This window comes from Capricornis sumatraensis, chromosome 1 (assembly GCF_032405125.1).
Source record: "Capricornis sumatraensis isolate serow.1 chromosome 1, serow.2, whole genome shotgun sequence".
Classification (NCBI taxonomy): Eukaryota; Metazoa; Chordata; class Mammalia; order Artiodactyla; family Bovidae; genus Capricornis; species Capricornis sumatraensis.
In genome coordinates this window covers 150009950-150020348 of record NC_091069.1, presented here as the reverse complement: position 1 = coordinate 150020348, position 10399 = coordinate 150009950, and the positions used below count along the sequence as shown (strand labels likewise).

The 10399-nt window shown below is 39.9% G+C and overlaps 1 pseudogene; it reads right to left on the bottom strand.

Annotated features, from left to right (window-relative positions):
* Nucleotides 1–2153: 2153 nt before the first annotated feature.
* On the bottom strand, nucleotides 2154–3265 carry LOC138090012 (hsc70-interacting protein pseudogene; annotated as a pseudogene).
* Between the last annotated feature and the right edge of the window lie 7134 nt (nucleotides 3266–10399).

The following is a 10399-nucleotide window of genomic DNA, read 5'->3' as shown; positions in this document are numbered from 1 at the left end:
CTGTTTCCAAATTGGGAAAGGAGTGCATCAAGGCTGTATATTGTCACCCTGCTTATTCAACTTATATGCAGAGTACATCATGCAGAATACTGGGCTGGATGAAGCACAAGCTGGAATCAAGTTTGCCTGGAAAAACATCAATAACCTCAGATATGCAGATGACACCACCCTTATGGCAGAAAGTGAAGAGGAACTAAAGAGCCTCTTGTTGACAGTGAAAGAGGAGAGTGAAAAAGCTGGATTAAAACTCAATATTCAGAAAACTAAGATCATGGCATCCGGTCCCATCACTTCATGGCAATAGATGGGGAAACAATGAGAGACTTTATTTCTGGGGGCTCCAAAATCACTGCAGATGGTGACTTCAGCCATGACAATAGAATCCGCTTGCTCCTTGGAAGAAAAGCTATGACCAACCTAGACAGCTTATTAAAAAGCAGAGACATTACTTTACCATCAAATATTCTTCTAGTCAAAAGTATGGTTTTTCCAGTGGTCATATATGGATGTGAGAGTTGGGCTATAAAGAAAGCTAAGTGCCAAAGAATTGATGTCTAGAACTGTGGTGTTGGAGAAGACTCTTGAGAATCCTTTGGACTGCAAGGTGATCCAACCAGTCAATCCTAAAGGAAATCAGTCCTGAATATTCATTGGAAGGACTGATACTAAAGCTGAAGCTCCAATACTTTGGCCACCTGATATGAAGAACAAACCCATTTGAAAAGACCCTGATGCTGGGAAAGATTGAAGGCAGGAGTAAAAGGGGAAAACAGAGGATGCGATGGTTGGATGCCATCATTGCCTCAATGGACATGAGTTTGAGTAAACTCATGGAGTTGGTGATGGACAGGGAAGCCTGGCATCCTGCAGTCCATGCGGTCACAAAGAGATGGATACAACTGAGTTACTGAACTGAACTGATGTGGAAATATGAAATGTTTATTTTAGATATCAGACAAGAGCAGAACTAAGTATTACAATTTTACTGCAGCATTTTAAAAACCAGCCCTTCACCACAGTGTAAGATATAAATGCAGGTGCACAAGGGTACATGTGACATAAAATGTAGTAGATTGGTTGCTGCTATAGACTAAAGTCTATAGTCACAGACTGAAAGTAGAGAGTTATGTTATTTGGGGGGAATGTTTTGTACCCCGAGCCCAGGAGACAGCATCTCAGCAGCTCTGATGAAACAGCTCTAAAGAGGCTGGTGAAGTCAGGCTGTATACAAGTTTGCAAAAGAGAGAATAGGCAGTCTGAACATCAAAGATCAGATATCAAGTTAAGGAATTTAGCATTCTACAGTATGGGAAGGTGTAAGCCTCTGGGCTCACTGAATTCGTTCCTTTTGTATGCACCTCAGATATCTGGGACCAATCCTCTTTCCTTGTTGACCTTGCTTCTTGCATTCTCACAGTTCCTCAGTGATCACCATGCTGGGCAGGGGATGGCAGCATCTGCTGGATCACAGTTTGGGGAGCCCTCATTCACATTTGGAGGCCAGAAATCAATCACTGATGGCTGTGACATTTCTTGTTGGTTAACATGGCAGAAGACATTTTCATTTCACACTGCCCTGCCAAATACTTCGAAGCCCTACCCAGGTCCTACTGCAAGACTGGTGGTCCCAAGAGTTTTACAGAAACAAATCATTAAAAATAATAATAACAAAGCAATTAAAAAGACAAATCAAAATGCCTCAGTGACTACATGTCCAACTCAAACTTTATTTAAATGTTATATTTTCCTCCCACTAATAAATCTTTATTTCACTCAAACTTGAACAATGAATCTTCCATACTGAAGTATCTTTGTTGCCTAATTAATTCAAAGGAAAAAAACAAAATGACTAGTAAGGAAAAATGTAGGGATTAACACACCTTTTAATTTGTTTTAAATATTTAAGGTTTTAAAATTGCTTGAAGTTTTTAATCTCAGGTAGGAAAACATTATCTGAATTGAATACCCTAATGGCAAACCACTGTAAAATGCTTTCAGCTGCATCTGGGGCAGAGGGCCTAGTGATTATCTTCAAAGCTCCCCAACTTTCTTCATGAGAAGGTCAGAAGTACACTGGTTTGTTTTATTGCACCATCCACTAGGTGATCTAAGTTGCTTTTCCTCTGGCAGGGACTTTATTTGTCAGAATGGCACTATGCTTGACCTCCAAATTTGGCCCGCAATTTACTGATGAGCTTCATAACCTTTGAGTTACCCTGATATTTTTACATATTTGCAGGGTTCTGGGCTACATCCTGGAAGGCCACCATAACTTCTGGGTCCTGCATGGCTGCAAGGACCTCTGGGGCACTAAAAATTTCTTTCATCCAGGCATTCATGGCACTCCAGGCATGCTCCCCTCCCATTCCATGCATTCCTCCAGGAAAGTTACCAGGAATTCCCCCAGGAGAGCCACCTGGAAAAGAACCATACAGAGCTCCTGGTTGTCCCCTGGCTTCTTCCTCCATCGGGCTTTCTCATGTTCTTCCCAAGCCTTCTTAACCCTTTCTGTTCTTTTTTTGATCTCTCTCTCTTTGGGCTTTTTGCTCATACTTTCTCCAGTATCAGCAGTTTTCTGGGCCTTTGGGTGAACTTCCATCAGCATTGCACTAGCATCTTCATAATCCAGCTTACAGGAATAGGCAAGATCACTGGCAGCTTCTTTCTGATGGCCCAGAAGTCTGTGTGCTTTCCCTCGCTACATGTATAGCTGAGCTGCATCCAGATTTATTTTAGTAACTCTTCCACAGGCTTGGATGGCAGCATTTCCCTTCTGCAGTTTGATGAAGACACTGGTTCTCTTGGCATACAGAATGGCCACACAAGGGGTTAGCTTGACCGCATCTTTAAACAACTCATTGGCATTCTGTAGCTCACCATCATTTAGGGCATCTGTGGCAGCCACTTATTTTTTTTAATCATTTGCCTGACCCATCATCTCCTTAGTTATTGCTACATTTTTATCTCCCATTTCTTGAGGGGCATTATGGTCTGGTTCAATCACACCTTCATTATCAAATTCTAGATCACTTTCCTCAGTTGATGGTTTGTCTGTCTTTATGTTTTCCTTCACCTTCTTACTATCTGCTTTTGCTTCCTAAGTGTTTAATTGTGATTTAGTTTTATGAGAAACAGGTGGCATTTTAGCCCCCATTCTCTCCACCCACTCCCTCAGGAAGCTCATTTCCTCTGTGTTCAGAACACTCCAGTCCTGCTCACATATTTACAGGAAGGCTCCAAGCCCTCTCATTTTGTGGGGGTCCATGGTCCAGGAGGCAGTGGAAGGTGGTGGGCCTAAGCTGCTGGCCAGATGCCAGGCCTGGGCACTACTTCAGCGTGACCACGTAAAGGGGAAGGATGCCCCGAGGCTGAACAAACTAGAACCTCCCCGGCCACTGGCTCTGCCCACCCAGCTACCCTGGGTTCTTCTCCTGTTCATTCCTACTTTCTCTACCTCTGCCCTGCATGCTGGTTAAAACCTTCTGGAAGTGTGGCTGTTCATGCTGTTGCCCACCTCTCCACGCATGCATTCTTCTATTAACTCAAAACCTGTGCTCTAGAGGGATCAACCATCCAGTGTTTTCAAGAAGGTGGAAACTGTTAGCCCCTGAAGGAGGTAATTTAGAATAGAATATTCTCTTGAGTGTGGCCATTAAGTAGAACATGATGCCATGAAGCCAAAAGGCCTTCTGGCCAGAGCAGCAGTCACAGCTCGGGGTGAGGAAGAATCATCTTGACATCAGATATTCTTTGATGTTTTTTCTAATTTGCCATTTTTAATTCTCTACTTTGTTATGTAATAGATTTCCTTCCAGTTTATTGAGATAGACTGATACACAGCACTATAAAAGTGTTAGGTATACAGCATAATGGTTTGACTTTTGTTGTCTAGTCCCTAACCACTATCCGACTCTTTGCAACTCCATCGACTGCAACAGGCCAGGCTTCCCTGTAGCTCCCTATCTCTGGGAGTTTGTTCAAACTCATATGCCTTGAGTGGATGATGCCATCCAACCATCTCACCCACTGTCGCCCCCTCACCCTTCTTGCTCCCGCCCTCAATCTTTCCCAGCACCAGGGTCTTTTCAAATGAGTCGCTCTTCACGTCAGGTGGCCAAAGTATTGGAGCTTCAGCATAAGTCCTTCCAGTGAATATTCAGTGTTGATTTCCTTTAGGATTGACTGGTTTGATCTCCTTGCAGTTCAAGGGACTCTCAAGAGTCTTCTCTAGCACCACAGTTCAAAAGCATCGATTCTTTGGCGCTCAGCTTTCTTTATGGTCCTACTCTCACATGCATACATGACTACTGGAAAAACCGTAGCTTTGACTACACATACCAATCTTTGTCGGCAAAGTAACATCTCTGGTTTTTAATGTGCTGTCTAGGTTTGTCATAGCTTTTCTTCCAAGGAGCAAGCATTTTTTAATTTAGTGGCTGCAGTCACCATCTAAGGTGATTTTGGAGCCCAAGAAAATAAATTCTGTCACTGTTTCCTTTGTTTCCCCATCTAGTTGCCATGACATGATGGAACTGGAAACTATGATCTTCGTTTTTTGACTGTTGAGTTTTAACTAAGACCTGGTACCCCAAAATAAATAAATACTTAAAAAAGAAAACTCAGTGATGTGTGGTTTTCAGATGAAATGATCTTTGATTTCTTTTTAAAATTTTATACTTTAGTATCACTTTTAATGTCATTACAAATAGCATCAAGTTTTCATTTTTATTTTCTAATTCTTTGTTGCTTGCATATAGACACAATTTGTATATATTGACCTTGAGACACTGCTTGACTCACTTACTGGGTCTAGCAGAATTTTTTATAGAATCCTTATATAATCCTATGTAGAATCCTTTATATAATTATAGAATCCTTTTATATTTTATAAAATCCTTTAGATTTTCTGAAAGTGAATTTTTATCTCTATTTCCCTTGATCTTTTTCCTTTTCTGCCTGATTACATTGCCTTAGACTTCAGTAGAATGTTGAATAGGAGGGGTAAAAACAGACCTCATTCAATATTTTAACAATAAGCTAAATTCATCATAGAGTTTGCGGAATCTCTTTTAGTTTTCCTAGAGTTTTTATTTTTATCATGGTTGGGTATCAAACATGGTCATGTGATTTTTTTGGTACCTATTTTGTACATATTTTCTGTACCTCTTCTGTACCTAACCGTGTTGCTGTTTTTTGTTCTGTTAGTAAACCAAACATGCATTCCTAGGATAATCCTTGGTTAGTCATATCATATTATCCTATTTATATACTGCTGGGTTAAATTTGCTAATATTTGGTTAAGAAACTTTCTGCCTATGTTCAGGGGTATTACTCCATGGTTGATTTTCCTTGTGTGAAGGGCTTATGGTTCTGCTTTATCATCATTTGATATTAGAGTTATGCTGGTATAGTGGTCCCATAAAATGAATCAGGAAGGGTTTTTCCTCTTTTATTCCTGAAAGAGTATTGGAGGGATTCAAAAATCAATTTCTTTACCAGTTTCCATCAATTTATTAAGTTGTGCTTTTGAGGAATTTGTCTGTTTCATCTACCTACATCATCAAGTTTGAGGCCTTGTGTCTTTAACAGTACTTTACTATCTTTCTGGACTTGCCTGGTGGCTCAGATGTTAAAGCTTCTGTCTACAATGTGGGAGACCTGGGTTCAACCCCTGGGTTGGGAAGATCCCCTGGAGAAGGAAATGGCAATCTACTCCAGTACTATTGCCTGGAGAATCCCATGGACAGAGGAGCCTGGTAGGCTACAGTCCACAGGGGCACAAAGAGTCAGACACGACTGAGTGACTTCACTTTCACTACTATCTTTCTAATTACTGTAGATTTATAGTCATGTTTCCTGTCTTATTTTGTATATTTATACTTTGTGCTTTTTTTCCCCTAAATTGGTGTTGTTAGTGTATATCAATTTTAATAATCCTTTCAAGAACCAACTTAGCTTGAAGAATTTTCTCTTTACTTCCACAAAATTTTTTCTGTTCTTTATTATTTTCTTCTGTCTACTGATATTATATTTGCTTCTTGGATTATTGATTTTAGAACTTTTTGTTTTCATATATTTTACTATATTATGTATCTTATAATACATTGCTGTTGATTTTGCTTTACTCAAACATCTTTCAAAGAAATTGGGAAACACAAAAGAAAAGAGATACCTTTCTTAATCATTTCTGGAACTTTCAATCCTTCCTGCAGATTAAAGTTTCCAACTGGTGTTGTTTCTCTCCAGCCTATGGAACTTCCTTTAATATTTATCACAGTATAGTTATACTGAAAGCAAGTTTTCTTGGGTTTTATTTTTCCAAAAATGCCTTTTTCTCGCCTTCATTTTTTAAGAGTTTTTATTGCTAAATATAGAATTCCAGACTAGCTGTTTGGGCTTACTGGCAAAACTGTCATAATATTATATTACCAAAGGAAAGGAAAACAAACAAAAATTAAATCTGTACTTCTTAAAGTTCCATCTTTGCCTTATCCTTGCACTTGGAGTTTTCAAAGAAATCCAGATCGAGAGGCATAAAATGCTATGACAACTAAACACAAATCCTGACATGTTTCTTAGCAGCTGGAGAACTTATGGAAATAAAATTGACTCATGAAAGACCATATGACAGCTTTAGATATGATCCAGAAGTTGATTAAAGGACTGGAAGCAAAGACTGACATTGAAAGAATGTCAGTACAACTGTAGATAGAATATCTATAAAACTATAACACTTGATGAAGAAAAAGATTGAGCAGTCATTTCATGACAGTCCTTAATTTTTTTTTATTTAAGTATAGTTGATTTATAATACAGTATTAGTTCCAGGTGTACAACATAATGATTTGATATTTTTATAGATTATACTGTAAAGTTTTTATGAAGTAATGACCATATTTCCTTGTACTGTACAATATACCATTTCTGTTTACTTATGTGACAAATAGTCATTTGTATCTCAATTTCCTACCCATATCTTGCTGCTTCCCCCTGTCTTGTCCCCACTGGTATTCACTGGTTTGTTCTATGTGTGAGCCTGTTTCATTGTATTCATTTGCTTTATCATTTAGATTTGACATATACATGATAACATATCATGTTTATCTTTCTCAGCCTGGCTTGTTGCACTGGCATAATATCCTCTATGTCCATCCATGTTCTTGCAAATAGCAGAATTTCACTTTTTTATGGCTAATATTCCATTGTGTGGTATAACATCCCCTTTATATCTTGATTACTTTGATATCTTGGTAATTGCAACTAAGCCTGCTCTGAATATTTGGGGTGCATGTATCTTTTAGAATTAGAGGTTTTGTATTTGATATATACCCAGGAGTAGAATTGCTGGATCATGTGGTGGTTCTATTTTCAGGTTTGAGAAACTTCCATAGTGTTATATAGTGGCACTGCCTATTAACATATCCAGAAACAGTGCAATAGGGTTCCTTTTTGTCCACAGCCTGGCCAGTATTTCCTGTTTGTAGACATTGTGATGATAGGCATTTTGAGGTATGAGGCGATATCTTACTGTGGTATTTTTAATTTTTATTTTATATTGGACTATAGTTGATTTACAATGTTGTGTTAATTTCAGGTGTACAGGTGTACAGCAAAAGTGATTCAGAAATTGAGCAGAGGTTCCTGTGCTAAACAGTATGCTCTTTATGGTTATCTGAACTACAGACGGAGGTTTGTGACATTGTACAGGAGACAGGGATCAAAACAATCCCGATGGAAAAGAAATGCAAAAAAGCAAAATGGCTATCTGAGGAAGCCTTACAAATAGCTGTGAAAAGAAGAGAAGTGAAAAGCAAAGGAGAAAAGGAAAGATATAAGCATCTGAATGCAGAGTTACACAGAAGAGCAAGGAGAGATAAGAAAGCCTTCCTCAGCGATCAATTCAAAGAAATAGAGGAAAACAACAGAATGGAAAAGACTAGAGATCTCTTCAAGAAAATTGGAGATACCAAGGGAACATTTCATGCAAAGATTGACTCAATAAAAGACAGAAATGGTCTGGACCTAACAGAAGGAGAAGATATTAAGAAGAGGTGGCAAGAATACACAGAAGAACCGTACAAAAAAAGACCTTCACAACCCAGATAATCACGATGGTGTGATCACTCACCTAGAGCCGGACATCTTGGAATGTGAAGTCAAGTGGGCCTTAGAAAGCATCACTACGAACAAAGCTAGTGGAGGTGATGGAATTCCAGTTGAGCTATTTCAAATCCTGAAAGATGATGCTGTGAAAGTGCTGCACTCAATATGCCAGCAAATTTGGAAAACTCAGCAGTGGCCACAGGACTGGAAAATGTCAGTTTTCATTCCAATCCCAAAGAAAGGCAATGCCAAAGCATGCGCAAACTACCACACAATTGCATGCATCTCACACACTAGTAAAGTAATGCTCAAAATTCTCCAGGCCAGGCTTCAGCAATATGTGAACCGTGAACTTCCAGATGTTCAAGCTGGATTTAGAAAAGGCAGAGGAACCAGAGATCGAATTGCCAGCATCCTCTGGATCATGGAAAAAGCAAGAGAGTTCCAGAAAAAAACATCTATTTCTGCCTTATTGACTATGCCAAAGCCTTTGACTGTGGGGATCACAACAAACTGTGGAAAATTCTGAGAGAGATGGGAATACCAGCCCACCTGACCTGCCTCTTGAGAAATCTGTATGCAGGTCAGGAAGCAACAGTTAGAAGTGGACATGGAACAACAGACTGGTTCCAAATAGGACAAGGAGTATGTCAAGGCTATAGATTGTCACCCTGCTTATTTTACTTCTATGTAGAATACATCATGAGAAACACTGGGCTGGAAGAAACACAAGCTGGAATCAAGATTGCTGGGAGAAATATCAATAAGCTCAGATATGCAGATGACACCACCCTTGTGGCAGAAAGTGAAGAGGAACGCAAAAGCCTCTTGAAAGTGAAAGAGGAGAGTGAAAAAGTTGGCTTAAAGCTCAACATTCGGAAAATGAAGATCACGGCATCTGGTCCCATCACTTCATGGGAAATAGATGGGGAAACAGTGGAAACAGTGGCAGACTTTTTTGGGGGGTGCTCCCAAATCACTGCAGATGGTGATTGCAGCCACGAAATTAAAAGACGCTTACTCCTTGGAAGGGAAGTTATGACCAACCTAGATAGCATATTAAAAAGCAGAGATGTTACTTTGGCAACAAAGATCCATCTAGTCAAGGCTATGGTTTTTCCTGTGGTCATATATGGATGTGAGAGTTTGATTGTGAAGAAAGCTCAGTGCCGAAGAACTGAAGCTTTTGAACTGTGGTGTTGGAGGAGACTCTTGAGAGTCCCTTGGACTGCAAGGAGATCCAACCAGTCCATTCTAAAGGAGATCAGTCCTGGGATTTCTTTGGAGGGAATGATGCTAAAGCTGAAGCTCCAGTACTTTGGCCACCTCATGTGAAGAGTTGACTCATTGGAAAAGACCCTGATGCTGGGAGGGATTGGGGGCAGGAGGAGAAGGGGACTGAAGAGGATGAGATGGCTGGATGGCATCACTGACCTGATGGACATGAGTCTGAGTGAACTCCAGGAGTTGGTGATGGACAGGGAGGCCTGGTGTGCTGCGATTCATGGGGTCGCAAAGAGTCAGACACGACTGAGTTACTCAACTGAACTAACCGAACTGAACTGATAATACATATAGTAGTGTGTGTTTGTTAATCCTAAACTCCCAGTTTATCCCTCCTCAACACATTTCCACTTTGGTAAGCATAAGCTTGTTTTGAAATCTGTAACTCTGTTTCTGGTTTTGTAAATAAGTTCATTTGTATCATTTTTTGTATTCCACATATAAATAACAGCATAATAATGCTTGCCATTCTTTGTCTAATTTACCTCACTTAGTATGATAATCTCCAGGTTTGTCTATGTTGCTGCAGATGGCATTATCTCATTCTTTCTAACTATAAAGAAATCTGAGTACCAAAGAATCGATGCTTTTGAACTGTAGTGTTGGAGAAGACTCTTGAGAGTCCCTTAGACAGCATGAAGATCCAGCCAGTCCATCCTAAAGGAAATCAGTCCTGAATATTCAAGGAAGGACTGATGCTGAAGCTGAAACTTCAGTACTTTGAGCACCTGATGCGAAGAACTGACACGTTTGAAAAGACCCTGATGCTGGGAATGATTGAAGGCAGGAAGAGAAGGGGACAACAGAGGATGAGATGGTTGGCTGGCATCACTGACTCAATAGACATGAGTTTGAGTAAGCTCCAGGAGTTGGTGATGGACAGGGAAGCCTGGCATGCTGCAGTCCTTGGGGTTGCAAAGAGGCAGACATGACTGTGTGACTGAACTGAAATGAACTTAATGACTGAATAATATTCCACTGTATACTGTGTACCACATCTTCTTTCTGCATT